Below are 19,367 nucleotides of genomic sequence, written 5' to 3'. Positions count from 1 at the left end.
ATATATATATATATATATATATATATATATATATATATATATGATCAGGTGGTGGTGCGTATATAACGCCATAACCTTTCCCATATCCCATATACATATATATATATATATATATATATATATATATATATATATATATATATATATATATATATATACGTGTATATAACGCCATCTGGTCATGGGTCAATGTGCATGTATAAATGCATGAAATGCATATGAAATACATTAATAAAATCTCTCGGTACGTCATAAGACCGTTATGCCTATGATTAATATCATAAAATAAACTTTACTAAATTACGTATTTTTGAGACCCATGAACAGATGATAAAATAATATGACACATGGGGAAACAAGAACATAAGCATCTCTAGTATTTCTATGAATAGAGTCATTTATAGAATTTGTGCATCTGCTCATTTTGTTCGTGTCGTATAGATCATGCCAAAAAGAAAGAAGGGATAGCCTTAACATACCTGAGCCGATTCTCTTGACAATCCCTCTAACACACGTCAATTGCGACAACATGTAATCGGCAGATCGAAGTAGAAAAAAATCCGTATCCTCCAATCTCTCAATTGATAGGAATATCTAGCCAAAAATATCTTCAATAACATAGTATTGCCAACTAAAAGTATGATACAAGATTCTGAAATGAAATTCTTCTTTAAAAGTAGGGAAACGATACTTTTGGAAATCCCTCTAATGTCTTTAACACTAAAGTATTAGCAGCTAGCTCTTTTGGATAATGAATGAAATAGTAGCAATTGATTAGGAGAGCTTGTATAGTTATATAACAAAAAGAGACTTATCTTAGTGGGTGATGACTTAGCCAAGAACCCCTAAAATATGTGCCACCTTTCTTCATATCATATGAGTCACTTGGTGAATTTATTAATCATTTCATGGGCTTCCATGTGGGGGCCTTTGTCCCACTTATTAATTATCCATAAATTCATAATTACATGGTGAATCTTCCATTAAACAAATAATTAACCAATCACCCACATAATTAAGAATAATCTCAAATTACTTAGAGTACTACTCCCTTTTAACACACCTTATACACCTTACTATCATGGTCATGGTTTACCTTGTACGGTACTAGTCCATAAATACCGGTTATTTTAGCTCGGGTTATATTTTATCCCAAAATGTCAAACTTTGACGAAATTTATTTTCTTCGATTTTCTTACCCTCCCACCTTCACGAATTTACTCATCACTCGTTTGAAATAGCATAATGCTTATAATCTCAAAATAATCTTATTCCCGAACTTACGCTGATTAACTTACGATGAAACTTTAACATGCGAAAATGCAGGATGTAACATCTCATTTCTGATCTTTCATCAATTTAGTTATGGCGTACTTTCACGTACGAAAACATGGGGTGTAACATCATTTCCCCCTTTGGAACATTCGTCCTCGAATGTTAACTGATACACTTATCATTTTCATGACCTATGCCTTCCGAATACTTTAGTACTCTCCTTGCCATCTAGGCAATTGTTCTGTGAATAATTCCAAAGGCCAGGGCATTCCCCCCTTTAGGCCTTTTTCTCTCACCATGACTTGTGGTCGGAATCCTTCCAATCTCGTAACTGTTGCTACCTTCTGTCATGCAGCCTGTACGACTTCTTCCTATTATGTGAGCCTATGCGACTCTTCCCTCCTCTTTCCTCCAGCTTTTAGCCAATCTCCAGGCCTCACTTTGTGAACATATACTAAATTATGTCAAGCTGTCCCTCTGAGCGTCATTAGCTTTACTATATCTAAGTAGGCCATACTATACCATAACTCTTACTTCGATTTATCGTTATTGAGGTCTGCTACCAACTCCAGGTTACTCTCATTGCTTATCCTTAAGACTGATGGCCTAATCTCATCTCATACTTTGTAACTTTTATCCATCCCTTGTTGATTCACCTTAATATTGATCTACGATCTACCACTGATAACTTGAGCTCTTATGTAACACGACCACTAGGGCTCAAGTCTTATCGGGGAATATCTGAAATGATTAGACGGATCCACCTGGGGCCGATACTATGCTTCCATAACCGTATTTCATATTATCCCAATGTGATTCACCTTAGGTGGGTATTTTAATCCCGTTCAATTCGTGAAATCCTCTTCAAGTCATTACTCAATCGAAGGCCCAAACGCCATTCTTTATCCATCACAATTACACCCTCATTATATTACCAGGGAAGCATTCTATCTCATCTAAATGCTATTAGTCTTAGACTCATTTGAGTTCATTCGGGCTATACTGAGCTTTCTATAACTTAGAGAAACCATCAGCTTTCTTATTTTTATGAGCTTAATCTCGAGGACTTATCCATTCTTATCACCTTCTCACTCGCCCTTTCTTATCCTTACTCCTGTCTTCCTAAAGCCTTGTCGCTTTACCATACTTTAGCTTGTGACCTACACATATCTATTTATACTACTCGCAACCTTCCTTCAACTTGCTTACACAATAGATTTCCTTGTGTCATTCTGAAACATCAAGCGAGACACCGTATCGTTTCTAACTCTTCTTTACTCTTTTTACTAGACTTCTCGATACCTAGAAACCATAGGTTGGAAGATATGCCACTGACGATGCCGCTATCCTCCCTGGATACTGAATCCCAATGCTTTTAGCCCTCAATCTAAAGTATGGATTATTCACAATCTTCTGCACCTGAGTATCTCGTATGTTGTTCACCTTTACCTTACTTTCCTTAAAATCTTGCATCATATCTTCTATCTTTTTCATGACCTTCCTTCCACTTAGGTATAATTCACGTCCATAACTTGAAGCTTTATTATAATACTTGCATCTCTGGTGCATATAAAATTCAGTGGGAGCTTTATACTGAGGCTGGTACTCTTCTAACTGGCCTTATCGTAGAGCCATTATAGAATATGGCTAATGTACTATCTTTCTTGTACCTCTGATATTAAGAGTGATCCTGCAATGTTCTCAACCACGATTTCTATAATTTTCTGGGTCTAATAATCAGACTCCTGATTTACTTGGTTGATGTAACTCTTTTAGTTTCCTCTTCCTTCTGATCAGCCTTTATGTAGGCTTAAGCTATCTTCCGATCTACGACTTCTGGTATTAGTTATTACTTTAGCCTTTCATGGGCGTTATGGAATATCCATGATACAATCTCCTAGCAATTCAATCCTTTGTCTATGCCCTGGACTCAATTCTTTCTTTTAACTTATACCGGAGTCTTCTATGTCTGTATGAATGACAACATATATGGTGCATGGATATCACTCTGAAGTATTAAGTGCATAATCCCTTTTGTTCCCTCTGAGCTTCCTTTAAACGTAAGCTATTACTTTTCCTAGTCTTTCTGCCCCTCTGTTGCGTGTATACTTAGCTTATCTTATTTCCCATGCATGCCGAAATTTTTTTGCAACTCACATGGTCTCGAATATTACTTTTGATTTTTTTTCTTACCGTTACTTAGCCATGGTAGGTGCCACTTTCTTATGGAGTACATACAATGTTGTTGTGAGACTGTTGTTATAAGATCACTTCCTCTTTAGGTCACTGAGCTTAGGTCGAAGCCTTCTTCCTTACTTCCTCATCTAGTTTTTCATTGTAGTACTTAGGGAGGACCCTCTAATTCTTGCAAAGATGTGAGCTTATTACGGACCTTTTGATGTCCTTCCTTGCTTATAATTATTCGTAGTTACTTACCTCCATGCCTTTGTGCTTGTAGGGCTGCTTTTGCACTGATATTTTGACTGTCTTCCCAGTGGCACTCTCTTTTATTCCCTTAACATTCATACGATACCTTTAACTATCTCGACTCCTATCTGAATATATTTCGAGTAGTACAATGACATTACTATGAGGCTAAATTTACTATATTGGGTTTTACTATGTTTATCTTGCACGATCTGCTGATTCATCTGTAACCTCCTATCTAGCCATAACTAGGCTCTTCCTGAATCAACTGCTAACTACTCGTTGGCCCATTCTCATATCAATATTTTGCGTAATCTCTCTTGGGTTATTTCCTTTGTCTAACTTAACTCTTGCACTGGCTCCTTATTTATCAATAACATTCCGGGAAGGAACCCTTACTTCCTTTTCTTGACGTCGTGCTTGCATAATATTCTAGAATTGTACCGTGTCTGTAGGATTTGGATAAGTCCAATCTCACTCCTTTTCACATTTTTTTATCGCATTTGTTTCCATTTCATAGTTACTAGAACTGCTTAATTCTGATTTAATGCCACATCACTCTATATTCCCCTCTTTAGGGAAGTACTAAGCTTTAGCGCTATGATGATCTACGTATAGATGTTTTACCTCTTTGGCATCTTTTCACATCATCGATGACTCTTACCCGCCATGCGGTGATCCTTCTGCACTAAGGATAACAAAATTCCTTACTCACGAGGGTGACACTTAGTGTAACTGGAACACTTAGTACTTTAAGCTTAACTTTGCTCACATTGCTTGCTATAGGAAAGCATCTTCCTGAATGACCTTTAAGGGTTATTATTCTGTCGTCCATTCTATTATTGGCGAAATGCAATATCTGAATTCTCATGATGCCGACAATTATAAAATCACTCAGTCCCTAATCCATGTTTAGTTTATCTTGTTCACCAGCCCATACTAATTTCTATTACTCTGGGGTCTAACTCTCCCTTCTGGTAGTCATGTTGGAGTCACGAACTTATTTCTCGAAATGAGGATAAGACTTCATGGCCTATATTCTTTTGTTGTCTCAAGGCCTGTCACCTCTTGCATTTTCCTTCACTTGACTATAGACTCTATAATACTGTCATATTTTTGATCCACCATTGTCATCCATATCTCACATCTTACTCATATTGCTTCATTATCTCTCTTCTTATTTCCCTGCTAATATTTCTGTCTATCACTTTTTTTTTTCTGAAAACTTCGACAAAATATGCTTTCGGTTTTAGCTAACCTTGCTGTATTCATTGGCTTTTCGGGTTGCCCAGCATTCTCGTTCTACTAGGGACGGGAGCCATACTAAGATAATATTTATTCCTTCCAGGATTCCAGTGCTTGTCCTTGGACATTCTAGTATTCATATCTAGCTATACTATCCTAGAGTGCACCATCTAGGTGTCTCGCAAGGAGATCTATTAGCACATTTGCAATATCCTTCGGAAATGTCAACTAACGCAAACAATCCATCCGTCATTTTGGGTCACTCTAACCCCAGCAGGATCCTAATATCCGTCCTTCTCTTATACTACTTCTGTTATCCCCCCATAGGGCACAACTGATATTGGTGTGGCCGATTGTACATACCTCTGTTACCGTTGAAGGTAACTCAAAATTCTTACATTGATCTACCTGAGTGGGAAATACTGATAATCTTCATTAACTGGGTGCCTCATACCCTTCTTCACCTTGCTTCTTTTACTTGTTGAAACTTGTATCTAGCTTCTGAATCTCTTATTCCTTTTTTTACCGTAAGAGTGGATAGATATTCTTGTCTTAGGGATCCTTATTAAGAAGCTTGCACGTCTTAGTATCCTCATGTTCTACTGGAGACCTTACATTCATCATAAGCATGATGCAAAATCGAGTTCCTATGACTCAATTCTTCCATAGCCATATTCAATACCTTACCAAACGTCTTTCTAGATGTAGGCATCGTCGTATTATGAATAAGATAGAATTTAGGAAATTGAGTTCTTACAACCGAGCTCTACCACATGATCTAGAGTAAAAAGAAAGAGTGACAGTCCTAAATGCCCTGTAGCCTCCTGCTTATAAGTGTGGTACACGACACACCCATAAACAAGACTCTACTAGACACGGCTTGTAGATTCCCTAGGGTAGAACTAATCTGATACCACTTTTTTCACGACCCAAACCGATGGGCTGCGATAGGCACCCGGTACCTTACTCAACCGAGTACCAACATAACATATATTTTCATGTCATACTATCATAGATAACTGAGCCAGAAAGCTGCCGTAAGATAAGTAGAATATAACATGTGATACCAAACTTATACATATGAAGTACAGGCCTATAAGATCAAAATAACCACTCGTTTACTGAACATAGGCCGACAAGGCCATACAATCTTTTACGTACATGACATCTATCTACAAGCCTCTAAGAATACATAATTTTCATAAAGGTCAGGACAGAGTCCCGCCATACCAAACAATACAGGTCTAAATCATACTAACTAAATAAGCAACTCCGAAGCAAATGGAGCGCACCAACATCTTCCGATGAGCTGATAGCCTACTTGAAGGGCTCTCGACCTGTCTATTGGGACTTGTGGGCATCAAAAAAAGGGACGTCAGTACGAGTAATGTACCGAGTATGTAAGGCACATAAATAAGTACATAACAGACATGGAAGAAATATAGAGTAAATGACTCAACCTGTAAGTCTGGATAACTTTGTAAATCATGAAATAATTATAGTATCGTGCATATGCGTATGAATGTCATGTCGTGCATAGGTACATGTTTCATGACATCATCAGGCCTCTGAAGGCATCCCATCATATCATCTCGGCCACTGTGGGCAAAATCATCAACGTATACCAGTTGATCAGGTGGTGGTGCGTATATAACGCCATAACCTTTCCCATATCCCATATACATATATATATATATATATATACATACATATATACGCGCGTATATAATGCCATCTGGTCATGGGTCAATATGCATGAATAAATGCATGAAATGCATATGAAATACGTTAATAAAATATTTCGGTACATCATAAGACCGTTATGCCTATGATTAATATCATGAAATAAACTTTATCAAATTACGTATTTTTGAGACCCATGAACAGATGATAAAATAATATGACACATGGGGAAACAAGAACATAAGCATCTCTAGTATTTCTATGAATAGAGTCATTTATGGAATTTGTGCATCTGCTCATTTCGTTCGTGTCGTATAGATCATGCCAAAAAGAAAGAAGGGATAACCTTAACATACCTGAGCCGATTCTCTTTACAATCCCTCTAACATACGTCAATTGCGATAACACGTAATCGGCGGATCGAAGTAGAAAAAAATTCGTATCCTCCAATCTCTCAATTGATAGGAATATCTAGGCAAAAATATCTTCAATAACATAGTATTGCCAACCAAAAGTATGACACAAGATTCTGAAATGAAATTCTTCTTTAAAAGTAGGGAAACGACACTTTTGGAAATCCCTCTAATGTCTTTAACACTAAAGTATTAGCAGCTAGCTCTTTTGGATAATGAATGAAACAGTAGCAATTGGTTAGGAGGGCTTGTATAGTTATATAACAAAAAGAGACTTATCTTAGTGGGTGATGACTTAGCCAAGAACCCTCAAATATGTGCCACCTTTCTTCATATTATATGAGTCACTTGGTGACTTTATTAATCATTTCATGGGCTGCCACGTGGGGGCCTTTGTCCCCACTTATTAATTATCCACAAATCCTTAATTATATGGTTAATCTTCCATTAAACTAATAATTAACCAATTACCCACATAATTAAGAATTATCTCAAATTACTTAGAATACTACTCCCTTTTAAGACACTTTATGCACCTTACTATCATGGTCATGGGGTACCTTGTATGGTACTAGTCCATAAATACCAGGTATTTTAGCTCGGGCCATATTTTATCCCAAAAAGTCAAACTTCGACGAAATTTATTTTCTTCGATTTGCTTACCCTCTCACCTTCACGAATTTACTCATCACTCGTTTAAAATAGAATAATGCTTATAATCTCAAAATAATCTCATTTTTGAACTTACGTCGATTAACTTACGACGAAACTTTAACATACGAAAATGCGGGATGTAACATTATCATTACCGAGCTTCCATCAATTTATTTATGGCGTATGTTCACGTACGAAAATAAGGGGTGTAACAGTATGACCTGAATATGATTTACGCATGATTGAATTGTTTGCTTTGGAATTTATGATAATTGATACCGCTTCATCGGCCTGAGATACAAAACAAATTATTAAATGATGAAAAATAAATTTGAAAATTTCTTGTTAACAAAAGAATTATTTACTTATTTCATGATATTGAGATTACGGCCATTCTACATAATCCATGCTTAATTATACCATTGATATTTTATTTATAGCCCATAGTAAGTGTCGAAGTCGACCTCTCGTCACTACTTCTTCGAGGTTAGGCGGGATACTTACTGGGTACGCGTTGATTTACGTACTCATGCTACACTTGCTGCACATTTTTTGCAGGTACATATATGTCTAGTGGACTTGTGGGCGCAGGGACACGGTTATTGCGGGGACTTAGGAGAGCTTCACTATATACCACGATCCGCAGCCAGCAGAATCTCTTTCAGAGTATTCTCTTTCAGAATCTCAGCTCAGTAGCTGGTTTTGGGGCTATGCACCAATTGCTATGATATTCATGAGTTGTTATCGCATAATATTAAGGTAATGGTAGGATACTTGTCTACGTATAGGGGCAGTGAATGAATTAAAAGGATGTTTTTTCTCAATGCGTGATTCAGAGGTTCAGGTTTTTATTTCTAGCGGAGGAAAGGCAATCGGACTAAGAATGTTCCGGTTGGATTGATGGAGTAACGAGACTTGATATTTTTGAGTGTGGTGGAATCTTCATCCGAGATGTGGTGTTGTCGTCCTTGATTGAATGTGTTAGGTTTGCCGGTGTTATGGCCTTCTTCAAATCACCTTTGGGGAAGAGTAGTGTGAATGGTGCCGGGGAAGCGGCTGTCAGATGTCACAGTGTGCTGTGGTTCAGAATCGAATCGGTAATCCTAATGTTGGTGTCTTAAGGAGGATGATCTTCGTGGAGATTTAGGGTTGGCGGCGATCTGTTGGTTCGGGTGCTACTGAGATGAATTTTGAGTTAAGGCAACAGTTGGGCATCGAAGGGTGAGGAAGGACATGTGGGAGGTGTCTTGCGGTGGTTAAACTTCTCGAAGGCCATGTGTAAGGAAACAGAAGTCGAGTAGCTGCTTAAATGAGAGGATTTGACCAAAGTGGGAGAATGGAAGAGTAGTATACGGGTTCTGTGGTAGGATAGCCACACGCCTTAGGGGAAGTTAGAGTAATTTGGGATTCATAGTGGACAGTGACTAGGTCTACGAGCTTAATTTGGAATATTGGATGCTATATTGAGGAAGATTAGGTGTGACAGGAGGGAGTTGCTTGATATGAAGAAGGATACAACATGACTTTGGATTGGAATCTATTGTCGCACCTTTAGTTGATATCCAAGAGGAGTGAACGAACTTGTACAGCTGGTGAATGAGCACGAGCTTAGGATGGTTTATTGGTTTCGTGGTAATTGTACTCGGTGCAGCGTTGTTAGAGGATGTCGGCATGGAATTTCCACAGGTGGGTTATCTCCTGTGACCAGGTTAGCGGTTGCGTGGTGTTGATGAAGCTTCTACAAAGAATTTTACTGGCTATCCAGTAAAAGGTCGAATATGTGAATGTGGCTAGTGATTCAAAATGTTCATGAAATGTTTAACATAAGGATTTCGAGGAATTTGGCGGGTTGGTTGTGCAAGATCATGTCAATAGGGGATAAGGAATCTTGGTGGGTTCCAGAGTTATGCAATGGTAGCTTCAAGTTAAGTGGGAGAGCCCCACCGTCTATGATTGGATTGCGTAGTTGTCAACTTGTGCAGTTTCTGGTTATCGGTGTATTGGCGGGTTATCATGACTAAGGAAAAAGAACATCAGTGGTAATTTGAGCAAAGGATTTGAGGAATGTGTACTGTAATTGGCCTTATCGATTCATGTTCAGGTTTTGGGAAGACTCAGAGTTTATGCTTCGTAGGGATGTGATGTACAAGGAAAAGGAATTTAGCCGGTTGCTTCTTTGAGAGGGTGTACACGTGCTAGCAGAGCCTTGGAGTTGGTTATATTCGGGACCAAGCCAGAGTGGGTGACTCTCAACAATGGTCCTAGTGGATTCAAAAGTTAAAGTGCGGTGCCTCAGGATTTCGAGTCCGTAGTATGGTTAAGTATCGAGCTTTTGCAATGGATTATGAAAGGGGACGAGAGTGTTCTACGTTATCTTTGGTCTGCAGTGTAGCATTGGAGGAATGGGTGAAAGTAACTTCGGATTCATAGAGGAATTATCATTATGGGTATACCAGTTGAAGATGTGAATATGCGCACAAGGAGGGTATGAGATGGTTCATGGGTTTTGAGACAACGTGGTCTCGTGAAATAAGGTCACTCAGGATGAGTACGGAATTGGGTTCATGATGCTTTGAATGGAGCTATCATTATTCCTAAGGCAAGTCCAGAGTAAACTAGAAGTCGGATTGGTTAGAAATGGTTGAATTGGCATGATGGTGGCAATGATCAGTTCCTTCAGTGTGTTAAGTTATACATATGATTTGTGGCGGTGCGTGCGAGGCTTGATGGCCACCATAATTGATTTTATTTGGAGGCATTCGAGTATTATGGCCTGTTATGTGTAGATGGATCCTGGAAGGGACATGGTGGTTTAGACCACTACTTGGGGTTGTATTTCCTACGGCTATGAGAACTCGGTCGCGTGTTGCTGTGGTTATCCTGAAATGAGTTAAGTGAAAGGTTCATATATGATGAAGTGTGTATCCTACTAGTGGTTCAGGAATTATGATGGAATTCTTATACTCTCACATATTGTCGTGTTAGATGCAATAAGCGACATAGAAATCGAAAGCTGAGGATCAAGGTTGCAGTTTGGTGTTGACAAGAATGTCACGAGCTCGAACGAGCAGGAAAGAATTCAGATGTTTAGAGTAAGGTGGTATTGTCTTTAGCGTCACCTGAGATCGGTGTCCTGTGTAAGAGGCTTTGTGTACTGATTTGCGGATTCTTGATTTGCTTTACAACATTAATGTGGCCGGCATTATAGAGGTGCAGAATTGCTACCTGAGCGGAATGGTCATGGGAGCATGCCCCATAGGGAGATTTGTATAAGTGTGACATGTCAGTCACTTGATTATTAAAGATTGAGACCGAATATGAAGGTCATGGTAATATCGCAAGTGCGAGAGTTTATGCCTTAGAGGCATTCTATTCCTTGGGTTGTGGTCCATGTGAGTTTGTTTCAGATTTGACGGCTGTTTTTATGTGTCGTGAATAGGTCATTGTGGGCCCTTGATGGGCTATTTAGCCAAGCATGGTATGATCAGAATCGGTTTGAGGTCCGTGGATGGATCTAAATGTGAATGTCGGCCCTATATTAGGCCGGATGTGTTCATTTCAGCATAGCGTTGTTTTCGGAGGGGTCTTCGGGCCTTGGATGTTATTTCTGTCGTCAGCTATTACGTGTAATCTATATTTTGCCAGGTGGGTTGTGAGGTGGTTTGATTATTCACACTGGTATTGAGATCCCGGGAAATTTGTGGTGTTGTAAGAGCAGGAAGGCTCTCAAGATACATGTCATTTATTACACCTTAGTTATGCTTAAGTTTCGCAGCGTATGACACTATCCGTCTCCCCAGGATTTGTATTATGCACTTCGCGTGCTGGTGGTTGATATTCAGGTATATTATGTGTGGATCGAATGGCACGCCGCCACAGATATGTTGTTTGGATTGGGTGGCACGCCGCCATGGGTATAATGGTTGGATCGGGTTGCAGGCCACAATAATATAATATTGAGTATAATTTCCCATATCTATTCTTGTGTGTTTTGTTTCTCGTTTCTGAGGAAGGATCATAACATCCTTTCGGTTGTTTAATTAGTTACGTGGGTTGAGTAGTTCTTTCCAGAGTTCGTTTTTCCTTATGTATCACATTCGAGTTTGTAGCTTGTTGGCATATTGTGGCATCATATGTTACTTTTGGTAGTGTTTGAGGTGGCTTATTGCCTGAGCAACTTGTATTGGGTGAGATGAGATTATTGGACCTGGGCTCAGTGCGATCAGATTTATATTAAGCATATTAAAGAGTAAATATTGTTATTCAGTCCAGAATGAGGTAATGGTTCTTGTCGGGAGGAGAGACTCCATAAATTGGGATTCGGCAGGTGGATATGAGTTCTACACATCTTCTCTGTCGTGGTAGTATTGCGAGAGTTAAAGCAAGGCTTAATTAGTCATGAGGTACACTACGGGCGTCGGTTAGTGGATATTTTAGCTGTTGCGCTTTAGAAAGATTGCCTTGGTCAAATGAGTTACTCGGTGCATGGTAAGAATTCTGTAAGGGTATACAATCGTGTTTGGTGTAGTGTGTAGTGATTGATACGGTGTTCGTATGTTGGAAGCAGGCCTAGTAGAGAATTTCGGATGTTGGAATTTGGCCCTAAGGATTATTTGCCTAAATAAAGGGGGATCTTCAGATTTGCTCGAGCTAATGTGCTCAACTGAGTTGTGGTAGCACGGGTAGGTGCACGAGGTGTTAAACAGTGATTTCAGACAACTCCAGAGCAATCCTTAGCACGTTCGAGGATGAACGTATGTTTAAGTGGGATAGAATGTAACGACCCGACCGGTCGTTTTGAACCCTAGAGCGTCGTTCGGAGATTTGAGGCCTTGAGTAGCTTCACTGCAGGTATTATGACTTGTACGTGTGGTCGGAATTGAATTTCGAAAAATCCGGAGTTGATTTAGAAAGATAATTCTCATTTAGGAATCTTTAAGTTGGAAGAATTTACTAAGGCATGATTTTCGAGTAAACGACCTCGAAATCGGGATTTGAAGGTTCAATTAGGTGTGTATGATGATTTTGGACTTGGGCGTATGTCCGGATCGGGTTTTGGATAACCCGGGAGCGTTTCAGCGCCTATTGTGGAAAATTGGCATTTTTGAAGGATTTCATAAATTTGGGTTGAAGTTCATTTCAACGTTATCGATGTCCAATTGGGATTCTGAGCCTGGGAATTGCTCCGTATGGTGATTCAGGACTTGGGGGCACATCGGAAGCAGATTTGGAGGTCCGTAGGGCGTTTAGGGGTCTTTTGGCGAAAAATAGAAATTTAAAAGTTTTTGGAAAGTTTGACAGGGAGTGGACCTTTTGATATCGGGGTCGGATTCTGATTTCGGGAGTTGGAGTAGGTCTGTAATGTCGAATGTGACTTGCGTGCAAAATTTGAGGTCAATCGGACGTGATTTGATAGGTTTTTGCATCGAATATAAAAGTTTGAAGTTCTAAAGTTCATTAAGCTTGAATTGGGGTGCGATTCATGATTTCGATGTTGTTGGATGTGATTTGAGGCCTCGAGCAGGTCCGTGTTATGTTATTGGACTGGTTGGTATGATTGGACGGGGTCCCGGGGACCTCGGGTGAGTTTCGGATGCTTAACGGATCGATTTTTGGACTAAGGAAAATGCTAAGGCAGCTGGTATCTGGTGTAACCGCACCTGCGAGGTTTTGGCCGCAAGTACGGAGCCGCAGAAGCGGCTATGAGGGTTAAAGAAGCTGTTTTGGGCGAGCTGGGAAGTGCCCGTAGGTGCGAGACTTCTTCCGTATCTGCGATGGCACGGATGCGGCCTCTTGGAGCGCAGAAGCGAAGTAGAGCGCATGAGCAAGGTTCATTTGCACACCTGCGATGTTGTAGGAGCGGGACATTGTCCGCAGGTGCTAAGGGGCGGCCTCCAGTGTTTTCTGTTGAAGCGGTCTTGGTGCCGCAGAAGGAATGCCGCAGAAGCGGCCTTTGGCTTAGCAAGTGCGAAAGTCGCCTAAGCAAAATGTATAAGTTAGCCAAATCGGGTTTTGGCTCATTTCACCTCTTTTCTCTCGTTGGAGCCGGTCTTGGGTGCTATTTTGAAGTGCCATTTTGTCATCCTTCATGAGGTAAGTAATTCCCATATATTGTGTGTTAAATACATGGTTTATACATGGATTTAGGCATGAAAATTTTTAGAAATTTGGGATTTTGGTAGAAAACCTAAAAAATGGGTATTTTTGGATTTTGACCACGAATTTGGGCATAGAATTGAGAATAAATTATATATTTGAGTTCATGGGGTTATGGATAATGTTTATCTTCAAACAATTTCGGAATTCGGGCACGGGGACCCGAGGGTGATTTTATCGACTTTTCGAGCGGAGTTGAGAATTGTTGTAAATTGAATTATAATGAGTATTAGAGTATACATTTATGGATTTGCACATTTATTGACTAGTTTTGGAGTGATGGGCATCAATTTGAGTTGTTGGAAGGGCTTGGGAGCCGGGTATGGAATTTCGAAGTGAGGTAAGTCTCCTTTTGAACCTTGTAAGAGGGAATTAACTCCATAGGTGAATCGAATCATTATGTGCTTCTATTTGTGGGGGAACGTACACACGAGGTGACGAGAGTCCGTGCGTAGCTACTAATATGCTTATGTCCAGGTAGTCTAGGACTCATATCATGTTGTACTTGCGATGTTGCGCCCTATTTGTTAATTTAATTTTTTAAAATATTTAGAAACTCGATAACGGAATTGTAGAAAGGTTAAACCTCATTTACTTGACCGTTAAATGGGAATTTGTAACTCTTGGAATATTTTCCCCTTAATAAATCTTGATTTGGTTGTTTAATGTATTTTCTCTTTTGTGGAGTGGGCCAAATGCCTCGGTAGCAGATAGATGCATCTGTGGTTCGCGTCATTCGACCCTCGGCAGTGCACAATTTAAATATTTATGTTGGATCGGTCCGTACGACCTCGGTATGATTTGCGCATGATTGAATTGTTTCATTTGGAGTTTATGATAATTGATACTACTTCATTGGCCTGAGATACAAAAAATAATTGTTAAACGTTGAAAAATAAATTTAGAAATTTCTTGTTAACAAAAGAATTGTTTACTCATTTCATGATATTAAGCTTACGGCTGTTCTACGTAATCCATGTTTAATTATACCATTGATATATAATTTATAGCCTATAGTGAGTGTCAAAGTCGACCTCTCGTCACTACTTTTTTGAGGTTAGGCGGAATACTTACTGGGTACGCGTTAATTTACGTACTCATGCTACACTTGCTGTACATTTTGTGCAGGTACATGTATATCTAGTGGCCTTGTGGGCGCAGGGACATGGTTATTGCGGGGACTTAGGAGAGCTGCACTCTATACCATGATCCGCAGCCAACAGAGTCTCCTTCAGAGTATTTATATTTTTCCTGTCCAATTTGTATTCCGGACAGATGTTGTATTTTATTTTACTTCCTAGTTGATGCTCATGCACTTGTGACACCAGATTTTGGGGTTATTATGGGTTGTTTGGTATTGAAATTGTAAAAATATTTTTATTTACTCTGTAAAGTCCACCTTTTATTATTAAATTGAAGGAAATCGTGATTTCAAATACTAAAATGAGTAATTAAGTTAATCAATTATTGTTGGCTGGCCTGACAGCGATGTTAGGCGCCATCACGACCTCTAATGGAATTTGGGTCATGACATCGCCAAAGGTTTAATTGGGTGTTCGGCGTAGGAATTTAGAGTTGAAGAAAGTGAACGGGTTATTCTCAAGATTTTCACTGTGAATATATTGGGTGAATTGTTAAGGAAGGTAAAGTATGTGTAGTCACATAAGGCCTTATGAAATCTTGAAGGAAATAGGCCAAACTATGAGTATGATGTTTCCCTATTATTTTCCTCCGTGTACCATGTGTTTCATGTGTCTATGTCTAAGAAGGTAGTTGGAAATCCTTTGTCTATCGTTGAGTTGTGGATGTATTGTTAGGAGTGGTTTTGGTGATTCTCTGGCAGGTGGATAGGCCCAGTTACAGGGAAAACTCTGCCGAAATCTTTAAGAATTTGTAAAGATAGCCAAATTTTAAGGGCCATAAGTAAGTCGAGATTTTGGAAAGGAAGTATAAGACCCATGTAGTCATAAGTGCCTATGTATAATGGTTGGAGTTAAAAGGATGGTAACTCTATTCTTAGGAGTGACTTGTAAAACATTCGAGGACGATTGTTCTTAAGTGGGGGAGAATGTAACACCCCGAAAAATTTTGAAGTACTTAAGCGCTATTAAGAAAGTTGATGTCTGCTAATTATATTATTTTGTGTGCAGACGAGGACTATTAATATGATGGATATCAATTGGATATGATAATAAGTGTACGAGGCATATTATAAGTGATGTAGGGTCTAAGAAGAGCCCTAAGTCTAAATCAAGTTAGAAATTACATGATAGACTAAAGTTCCAAATGAGTATGCTCAAGACCAAACTTTGGACGAGTATATCTACATATATATAAGGGGTTATGTGATAGACAACCTCTCAAATTTGAGTATAGTTTCTAACGCTTCAAACCATTCGTCATTTGGACACTTCTACAAGAAGTTATGACCAAATTCTCGAAGGCTGGTAGAATCATTCTGCGAACCGCAAAAGTGGTCTGCGGACCGCAGAATGGTCGCAGACCGGTCCAGTGTAGCCCAGTTCTGGGCATACATTTTGCGGTCCATTTTGCGGACCGCATACCTGTTTTGCGATCAGTTCTGCGACCACATGCCTGAGTTCGGAGGGTTCATTTTCCTATTTTTATAACCCAACCCCGTTTCGATAAATAGACTTTGGGGGGCTCATTTTGAAGGCAAAAACCTGATATTTTTAGAGAGAAGTGAGAGTGTTCTAGAGAGAGGAAGTATCTCAAGTTCTTTGTTCATCAAGATCTTGTCCAAGCTTTGAAATTCAACAAGGAAATCTCACAAGATCTTTACTCAAGAGGTAAGGATCTAACCCTAGTCTTCAATTTCGAGTTTGGGGGTAAAAGATGAGTGATTGGGAGTATGATTCTTGGGTGTAAGAGTATTATTTATACATGTATGTACCAATAAGGTTTGTGGGAAGATTGTTGAGCTCCAATAAGTAAAGATTGGGTTGTGGAATGAAGGAAATCTTGTAGAAGAACCTTGTAGTCAAATTTGCACACCTAGTGTTTGATAAAATACTCAAATGAGCTGAAACCATGAATATCTTCCTAATTTGTGTTCAATTTTGTTATGTCTCAAAATAGATTGGGATTGCTAGGATTTTCGGAACGTTGTAGTAATTTAAGGAAAGCTCAAAGCGAGGTATGTTGGCTAAACTACTCTCTTAGGATCGAATTCCATAATGTTCTCGTAAGTTTCAAGTATTGTTGGCTCAAGTTTCTAATTCCTATGTTCCGGGTTATCCCTTATAAATTTGACTATTCTGAATGAGCCTTATGTCGAAATATATTTGTTCAAAGTGTTGATAGCGTATTAAAATGTTATGACTTTGAGTCGTGTTTCAAATGAAAGCTAGTATGCCAAATTGTGTGAGAAAAACTAGATATGTCTAAGACTCTTAATTGATCATATGGGTACCTAAAATCTTGATTGGAAATGTCTTGTTGTTAATAATCTATAAAGATGCTTGAAATTGAAATAAGTGAATTGGGGATATAGAGTGTGGCCAACGTGCCAAGAATGAAAGTTATACTTGTGGCTAGTGGTGCCAATGAAATAAGATGATGTGAGAAAGATTATGAAATGAGGTTTGATTCAACTGTTCCAAAATTATTTCAAAAATAGAATTGCCTAAAAGCTTATGTACTCAAGTCATGCCCATATGTGGCTGTTTTAACTAATGCTATGCTTGGTGAGTTTTTTCAATATGTTTTGCGTTGTTACATATTTGTGAGTGCAAATTGTGTATTGCCCTTTTTGGGAAAAAGTATTTTAAGAATAAATAGTGTGTTACTTGTTTATGATTTTAACTTGCGCATCGATTGCCAATCATTTTACTCCATTCTTGAAAAGAAATCTATTGTGCTTAAATTCTTCATTTCTAATGAACTTAAAGTTGTGATTTCCGGAATATTATATATGTTGATATTTATGATGATGATACATGAGAGGGAAGAAATAAAAGTGTGGAATATCAAATACGGCCACCGTGCCTTGAATAAAGAATCTTGTGAATGGCTAAAAGAGCCAAGGGAATATTGTTATTGTTATTGGTTGAAAATACTAGTGGATATTCATACAATGTGAAAGATGATGAGGTAAATACATTTGTTCCTATGTTACCTTTGTGTGAAAAAACAAAAAAAATAATATTTTTGGGAAGTATCATTAGCAAACTGAGGTAGGGTGGGTTGCAACCCACACCTAAAACTACACGTGCCGGTGTAGGAGTGGATTGTGATTATTCCCCTTATTTTGGACGAGATTGATGGGTTAATATTATTCCCCTTAATTGGTATGAAACTGGTAATAATTCTGGATTGGAAAAGCCAACCCACACGGCATATGTGGGAAGGCGGTCTAGTTGATCGGGGTGGAGATCGGACGCCACGTTGCACACATGGTGGTACTACTCTTGGTAACACTTTTCTTTCGCATCACATGTCGAACCACTTTGTTCGTGGGGAGATGGCCTAGCCGATCAGGCATGATCGGATTCCGTGCTACAAACACGGTGGTATATCAGTGCTAATGATCTCCCAACCAATAATATATATTAATTTCGTATTTTGAAAATTGTTATGTTTTCACTGGACATTTAGATATTGTTGATTGTGACTTGTTATTTCTATGATTTTTCCTTTCTTATATGGGCATTCTATTTTGGAAGATGTCAGTTAGCTTTACATACTAGTTCTATTCCATATGTACTAATGTCCCTTTTGCCGAGGGCGCTGCATCTTCAATGGATGAAGGTGGTTCATCCGCGGGCAGCTTTGGTCCTTGTTAGCAATTACTCCCTATTCAGCAGGTTTTGGTGAGCCCTACTCTATTCCGGGCCTGATATCATTTGATGTTATACTTTGTGTTTTGAGGTATAGCCGGGGCCTTGTTACCGGTATTTCTATATTACTCTTCTGTTGTACTTAGAGGCTCCGTAGACAGGTTGTGGGTGGTATTTGATATGGGGAATTGAACTAGAAATGTTGGTATTTGGAAAAACATGTTTTTCATTATATCTATAAACTTGTAATATTTTGGAAATTATGAACAAAGCTGCTAATTGAATGAAATGGGAGTTGTTAATGAAATCTTTTCAGTATTTGATTAATGGAGTGCATCTCCTCTTTATTCATGAATGAGTTTGGATAGAAGGAAATCTAATAGGCTTGATCGGCCGGGTTCACTCAGTTGAGCACCGGTCGCGCTCCCCGAGTTCGGGGCATGACATGAACAGCCTAAGTCTACTATTGTATAGTAAGACTTTGTCCCTTTCACGAAAATCCTTTGGCTTAATCAGTCGATCATTCCATCTCTTTGTTTTCTCCTTAAAGATTCACGTATTTTCATTCGCGTCCAGTCTAAACTCCTCCTATTCGTTCATATGTGCTAACCTGTGTTCACCTGCAAGACTAAGATCAAGATTAAGCATCTTAATTGCCCAATAAGCTTTATATTCTATCTCGACAAGTAGGTGACACGCGTTTCCATACACTAGT

The sequence above is a fragment of the Nicotiana tabacum genome, chromosome 23 (genome assembly GCF_000715075.1).
Source record: "Nicotiana tabacum cultivar K326 chromosome 23, ASM71507v2, whole genome shotgun sequence".
Classification (NCBI taxonomy): domain Eukaryota; kingdom Viridiplantae; phylum Streptophyta; class Magnoliopsida; order Solanales; family Solanaceae; genus Nicotiana; species Nicotiana tabacum.
Note: the sequence above shows the minus strand (reverse complement) of the source record.